Consider the following 8,115-nt stretch of genomic DNA (forward strand, 5'->3'; position numbering starts at 1 on the left):
TGACTAGATTGAAGTTGGAAACAACTTGTAGCTTCATTCCATACTCGTTTGAAGTTGAAAACAACTTGTAGCTTCATTTTCGGTTGTTTGAAATTGGAATCAATTTGTAGTTTTATTCTTGACTCGTTTGAGCCTGAAAACAACTTGTAGCTTCACTATTGACTAGATTGAAGTTGGAAACAATTTTTAGCTTCATTCCGGACTCGTTTGAAGTTGAAAACAACTTGTAGGTTCATTTTCAGTTGTTTGAAATTGGAATCAACTTGTAGTTTCATTCTTGGCTCGTTTGAGCCCGGAGAAAACTTGTAGCTTCATTATTGACTAGATTGAAGTTGGAAATAATTTTTAGCTTCATTCCGGACTCGTTTGAAATTGAAAACAATTTGTAGCTACATTTTCGGTTGTTTGAAATTGGAATCAACTTGTAGTTTCATTCTTGACTCGTTTGAGCCTGGATACAACTTGTAGCTTTATTATTGACTAGATTGAAGTTAAAAATAATTTTTAGCTTCATTCCGGAGTCGTTTGAAGCTGAAAACAATTTGTAGCTTCATTTTCGGTTGTTTGAAATTGGAATCAACTTGTAGTTTCATTCTTGGCTCGTTTGTGCCCGGAAACAACTTGTAGCTTCATTATTGACTAGATGGAAGTTGGAAACAACTTTTTTTTTTGCTAAATGAGTTGGAAACAACTTGTAACTTCATTCCGGACTTGTTTGAAGTTGACACCAACTTGTAGCTTCATTTTCGGTTGTTTGAAATTAGAATCAACTTGTAGTTTCAATCTTGACTCGTTTGAGTCCGGAAACAACTTGTAGATTCATTGTTGACTAGATTGAAGTTGGAAACAACTCGTAGCTTCATTTTTGGTTGTTTGAAATTGGAATCAACTTGTAGTTTCATTCTTGACTCGTTTGAGCCTGGAAACAACTTGTAGCTTCATTATTGACTAGATTGAAGTTGGAAACAATTTTTAGCTTCATTCCGGACTCGTTTGAAGTTGAAAACAACTTGTAGGTTCATATTCGGTTGTTTTAAATTGGAATCAACTTGTAGCTTCATTCTTGACTCGTTTGAGCCCGGAAACAACTTGTAGCTTCATTATTGACAAGATTGAAGTTGGAAACAACTTGTAGCTTCATTCCATACTCGTTTGAAGTTGAAAACAACTTGTAGCTTCATTTTCGGTTGTTTGAAATTGGAATCAACTTGTAGTTTCATTCTTGGCTCGTTTGAGCCCGGAAACAACTTGTAGCTTCATTATTGACTAGATGGAAGTTGGAAACAACTTTTTTTTTGCTAAATGAGTTGGAAACAACTTGTAACTTCATTCCGGACTTGTTTGAAGTTGACACCAACTTGTAGCTTCATTTTCGGTTGTTTGAAATTAGAATCAACTTGTAGTTTCAATCTTGACTCGTTTGAGCCCGGAAACAACTTGTAGATTCATTGTTGACTAGATTGAAGTTGGAAACAACTCGTAGCTTCATTTTTGGTTGTTTGAAATTGGAATCAACTTGTAGTTTCATTCTTGACTCGTTTGAGCCCGAAAACAACTTGTAGCTTCATTATTGACTAGATTGAAGTTGGATACAACTTTTTTTTTTTGCTAAATGAGTTGGAAACAACTTGTAGCTTCATTCTGGACTCGTTTGAAGTTGAAACCAACTTGTAGCTTCATTTTCGGTTGTCTGAAATTGGAATCAACTTGTAGTTTCATTCTTGACTCGTTTGAGCCCGGAAACAACTTGTACTTCATTAGTGACTAGATTGAAGTTGGAAACAACTTGTAGCTTCATTCCATACTCGTTTGAAGTTGAAAACAACATGTAGCTTCATTTTCGGTTGTTTGAAATTGGAATCAACTGTTAGTTTCATTCTTGGCTCGTTTGAGCCCGGAAACAACTTGTAGCTTCATTATAGACTAGATGGAAGTTGGAAACAACTTTTTTTTTTTTGCTAAATGAGTTGGAAACAACTTGTAACTTCATTCCGGACTTGTTTGAAGTTGACACCAACTTGTAGCTTCATTTTCGGTTGTTTGAAATTAGAATCAACTTGTAGTTTCAATCTTGACTCGATTGAGCCCGGAAACAACTTGTAGATTCATTGTTGACTCGATTGAAGTTGGAAACAACTCGTAGCTTCATTTTTGGTTGTTTGAAATTGGAATCAACTTGTAGTTTCATTCTTGACTCGTTTGAGCCCGGAAACAACTTGTAGCTTCATTATTGACTAGATTGAAGTTGGATACAACTTTTTTTTTTGCTAAATGAGTTGGAAACAACTTGTAGCTTCATTCTGGACTCGTTTGAAGTTGAAACCAACTTGTAGCTTCATTTTCGGTTGTCTGAAATTGGAATCAACTTGTAGTTTCATTCTTGACTCGTTTTAGCCCGGAAACAACTTGTACTTCATTATTGACTAGATTGAAGTTGGAAACAACTTGTAGCTTCATTCCATACTCGTTTGAAGTTGAAAACAACTTGTAGCTTCATTTTCGGTTGTTTGAAATTGGAATCAATATGTAGTTTCATTTTTGGCTCGTTTGAGCCCGGAAACAACTTGTAGCTTCATTATTGACTAGATTGAAGTTGGAAACAACTTTTTTTTTTGCTAAATGAGTTGGAAACAACTTGTAGCTTCATTCTGGACTCGTTTGAAGTTGAAACCAACTTGTAGCTTCATTTTCGGTTGTCTGAAATTGGAATCAACTTGTAGTTTCATTCTTGACTCGTTTGAGCCTGGAAACAACTTGTAGCTTCATTATTGACTAGATTGAAGTCGGAAACAATTTTTAGCTTCATTCCGGACTCGTTTGAAGTTGAAAACAATAGGTTCATATTCGGTTGTTTGAAATTAGAATCAACTTGTAGTTTCATTCTTGACTCGTTTGAGCCCGGAAACAACTTGTAGCTTCATTATTGACTAGATTGAAGTTGGAAACAACTTGTAGCTTCATTCCATACTCGTTTGAAGTTGAAAACAACTTGTAGCTTCATTATCGGTTGTTTGAAATTGGAATCAACTTGTAGTTTCATTCTTGGCTCGTTTGAGCCCGGAAACAACTTGTAGCTTCATTATTGACTAGATGGAAGTTGGAAACAACTTTTTTTTTGCTAAATGAGTTGGAAACAACTTGTAACTTCATTCCGGACTTGTTTGAAGTTGACACCAACTTGTAGCTTCATTTTCGGTTGTTTGAAATTAGAATCAACTTGTAGTTTTAATCTTGACTCGTTTGAGCCCGGAAACAACTTGTAGATTCATTGTTGACTAGATTGAAGTTGGAAACAACTCGTAGCTTCATTTTTGGTTGTTTGAAATTGGAATCAACTTGTAGTTTCAATCTTGACTCGTTTGAGCCCGGAAACAACTTGTAGATTCATTGTTGACTAGATTGAAGTTGGAAAGAATTTTTAGTTTCATTCCGGACTCGTTTGAAGTTGAAAACAACTTGTAGCTTCATTCTGGACTCAGATGAAGTTGAAAACAACTTGTAGCTTCATTTTCGGTTGTTTGAAATTGGAATCAATTTGTAGTTTCATTCTTGACTCGTTTGAGCCTGGAAACAACTTGTAGCTTCACTATTGACTAGATTGAAGTTGGAAACAATTTTTAGCTTCATTCCGGACTCGTTTGAAGTTGAAAACAACTTGTAGGTTCATTTTCAGTTGTTTGAAATTGGAATCAACTTGTAGTTTCATTCTTGGCTCGTTTGAGCCCGGAGAAAACTTGTAGCTTCATTATTGACTAGATTGAAGTTGGAAATAATTTTTAGCTTCATTCCGGACTCGTTTGAAATTGAAAACAATTTGTAGCTACATTTTCGGTTGGTTTGAAATTGGAATCAACTTGTAGTTTCATTCTTGACTCGTTTGAGCCTGGAAACAACTTGTAGCTTCACTATTGACTAGATTGAAGTTGGAAACAATTTTTAGCTTCATTCCGGACTCGTTTGAAGTTGAAAACAACTTGTAGGTTCATTTTCAGTTGTTTGAAATTGGAATCAACTTGTAGTTTCATTCTTGGCTCGTTTGAGCCCGGAGAAAACTTGTAGCTTCATTATTGACTAGATTGAAGTTGGAAATAATTTTTAGCTTCATTCCGGACTCGTTTGAAATTGAAAACAATTTGTAGCTTCATTTTCGGTTGTTTGAAATTGGAATCAACTTGTAGTTTCATTCTTGACTCGTTTGTGCCCGGAAACAACTTGTAGCTTCATTATTGACTAGATGGAAGTTGGAAACAACTTTTTTTTTTTGCTAAATGAGTTGGAAACAACTTGTAACTTCATTCCGGACTTGTTTGAAGTTGACACCAACTTGTAGCTTCATTTTCGGTTGTTTGAAATTAGAATCAACTTGTAGTTTCAATCTTGACTCGTTTGAGCCCGGAAACAACTTGTAGATTCATTGTTGACTAGATTGAAGTTGGAAACAACTCGTAGCTTCATTTTCGGTTGTTTGAAATTGGAATCAACTTGTAGTTTCATTTTTAACTCGTTTGAGCCCGGAAACAACTTGTAGCTTCATTATTGACTAGATTGAAGTTGGAAACAACTTTTTTTTTGCTAAATGAGTTGGAAACAACTTGTAGCTTCATTCTGGACTCGTTTGAAGTTGAAACCAACTTGTAGCTTCATTTTCGGTTGTCTAAAATTGGAATCAACTTGTAGTTTCATTCTTGACTCGTTTGAGCCTGGAAACAACTTGTAGCTTCATTATTGACTAGATTGAAGTTGAAAACAATTTTTAGCTTCATTCCGGACTCGTTTGAAGTTGAAAACAACTTGTAGGTTCATATTCGGTTGTTTGAAATTGGAATAAACTTGTAGTTTCATTCTTGACTCGTTTGAGCCCGGAAACAACTTGTAGCTTCATTATTGACTAGATTGAAGTTGGAAACAACTTGTAGCTTCATTCCATACTCGTTTGAAGTTGAAAACAACTTGTAGCTTCATTTTCGGTTGTTTGAAATTGGAATCAACTTGTAGTTTCATTCTTGGCTCGTTTGAGCCCGGAAACAACTTGTAGCTTCATTATAGACTAGATGGAAGTTGGAAACAACTTTTTTTTTGCTAAATGAGTTGGAAACAACTTGTAACTTCATTCCGGACTTGTTTGAAGTTGACACACACTTGTAGCTTCATTTTCGGTTGTTTGAAATTAGAATCAACTTGTAGTTTCATTCTTGACTCGTTTGAGCCTGGAAACAACTTGTAGCTTCATTGTTGACTAGATTGAAGTTGGAAACAACTCGTAGCTTCATTTTCGGTTGTTTGAAATTGGAATCAACTTGTAGTTTCATTCTTGACTCGTTTGAGCCCGGAAACAACTTGTAGCTTCATTATTGACTAGATTGAAGTTGGAAACAACTTTTTTTTTTTGCTAAATGAGTTGGAAACAACTTGTAGCTTCATTCTGGACTCGTTTGAAGTTGAAACCAACTAGTAGCTTCATTTTCGGTTGTCTGAAATTGGAATCAACTTGTAGTTTCATTCTTGACTCGTTTGAGCCCGGAAACAACTTGTAGCTTCATTATTGACTAGATTGAAGTTGGAAACAACTTGTAGCTTCATTCCATACTCGTTTGAAGTTGAAAACAACTTGTAGCTTCATTTTCGGTTGTTTGAAATTGGAATCAACTTGTAGTTTCATTCTTGGCTCGTTTGAGCCCGGAAACAACTTGTAGCTTCATTTTTGACTAGATGGAAGTTGGAAACAAGTTTTTTTTTTTGCTAAATGAGTTGGAAACAACTTGTAACTTCATTCCGGACTTGTTCGAAGTTGACACCAACTTGTAGCTTCATTTTCGGTTGTTTGAAATTAGAATCAACTTGTAGTTTCAATCTTGACTCGTTTGAGCCTGGAAACAACTTGTAGATTCATTGTTGACTAGATTGAAGTTGGAAACAACTCGTAGCTTCATTTTTGGTTGTTTGAAATTGGAATCAACTTGTAGTTTCATTCTTGACTCGTTTGAGCCCGGAAACAACTTGTAGCTTCATTATTGACTAGATTGAAGTTGGAAACAACTCTTTTTTTTGCTAAATGAGTTGGAAACAACTTGTAGCTTCATTCTGGACTCGTTTGAAGTTGATACCAACTTGTAGCTTCATTTTCGGTTGTCTGAAATTGGAATCAACTTGTAGTTTCATTCTTGACTCGTTTGAGCCTGGAAACAACTTGTAGCTTCATTATTGACTAGATTGAAGTTGAAAACAATTTTTAGCTTCATTCCGGACTCGTTTGAAGTTGAAAACAACTTGTAGGTTCATATTCGGTTGTTTGAAATTGGAATAAACTTGTAGTTTCATTCTTGACTCGTTTGAGCCTGGAAACAACTTGTAGCTTCATTATTGACTAGATTGAAGTTGGAATCAATTTTTAGCTTCATTCCGGACTCGTTTGAAGTTGAAAACAATAGGTTCATATTCGGTTGTTTGAAATTGGAATCAACTTGTAGTTTCATTCTTGACTCGTTTGAGCCCGGAAACAACTTGTAGCTTCATTATTGACTAGATTGAAGTTGGAAACAACTTGTAGCTTCATTCCATACTCGTTTGAAGTTGAAAACAACTTGTAGCTTCATTTTCGGTTGTTTGAAATTGGAATCAACTTGTAGTTTCATTCTTGGCTCGTTTGAGCCCGGAAACAACTTGTAGCTTCATTTTTGACTAGATGGAAGTTGGAAACAACTTTTTTTTTTTGCTAAATGAGTTGGAAACAACTTGTAACTTCATTCCGGACTTGTTTGAAGTTGACACCAACTTGTAGCTTCATTTTCGGTTGTTTGAAATTAGAATCAACTTGTAGTTTCAATCTTGACTCGTTTGAGCCCGGAAACAACTTGTAGATTCATTGTTGAGTAGATTGAAGTTGGAAACAACTCGTAGCTTCATTTTGGTTGTTTGAAATTGGAATCAACTTGTAGTTTCATTCTTGACTCGTTGAGCCCGGAAACAACTTGTAGCTTCATTATTGACTAGATTGAAGTTGGAAACAACTTTTTTTTTTGCTAAATGAGTTGGAAACAAACTTGTAGCTTCATTCTGGACTATTCTGACTCGTTGAAGTTGAAACCAACTTGTAGCTTCATTTTTCGGTTGTCTGAAATGGAATCAACTTGTAGTTTCATTCTTGACTCGTTTGAGCCTGGAAACAATTGTAGCTTCATTATTGACTAGATTGAAGTTGAAAACAATTTTAGCTTCATTCCGGACTCGTTTGAAGTTGAAAACAACTTGTAGGTTCATATTCGGTTGTTTGAAATTGGAATAAACTTGTATTTCATTCTTACTCGTTTGAGCCCGGAAACAACTGTGCTTCATTATGACATAATTGAAGTTGGAAACAACTTGTAGTTCATTCCCATACTCGTTTGAAGTGGAAAACAACTTGTAGCTTCATTTTCGGTTGTTTGAAATTGGAATCAACTTGTAGTTTCATTCTTCTGGCTCGTTTGAGCCCGGAAAACAACTTGTAGCTTCATTATGACTAGATGGAAGTTGGAAACACTTTTTTTTTGCTAAATGAGTTGGAAACAACTTGTAACTCATTCCGGACTTGTTTGAAGTTGACACACACTTGTAGCTTCATTTCGGTTTTGTTGAAATTAGAATCAACTTGTAGTTTTCATTCTTGACTGTTGTTTGAGCCTGGAAACAACTTGTAGCTTCATTGTTGACTAGATTGAAGTTGGAAACAACTCGTAGCTTCATTTTCGGTTGTTTGAAATTGGAATCAATTGTAGTTCATTTCTTGACTCGTTGAGCCCGGAAACAACTTGTAGCTTCATTATTGACTAGATTGAAGTTGGAAACAACTTTTTTTGTTTGCTAAGGAAGTTGAAACAACTTGTAGCTTCATTCTGGACTCGTTTGAAGTTGAAACCAACTTGTAGCTTCATTCGGTTGTCTGAAATTGGAATCAACTTGTATTTCATTCTTGACTCGTTTGAGCCCTGGAAACAACTTTGTAGCTGATTGATTGAAGTTGGAAACAATTTTTTAGCTTCATTCCGGACTCGTTTGAATGTGAAAACAAGTGTTCATTCGGTTGTTTGAAATTGGAATCAACTTGTAGTTCATGTCTTGACGTCGTTGGAGCCCGGA

The sequence above is a fragment of the Daucus carota genome, chromosome 9, assembly GCF_001625215.2.
Source record: "Daucus carota subsp. sativus chromosome 9, DH1 v3.0, whole genome shotgun sequence".
In the NCBI taxonomy this organism is placed as follows: domain Eukaryota; kingdom Viridiplantae; phylum Streptophyta; class Magnoliopsida; order Apiales; family Apiaceae; genus Daucus; species Daucus carota.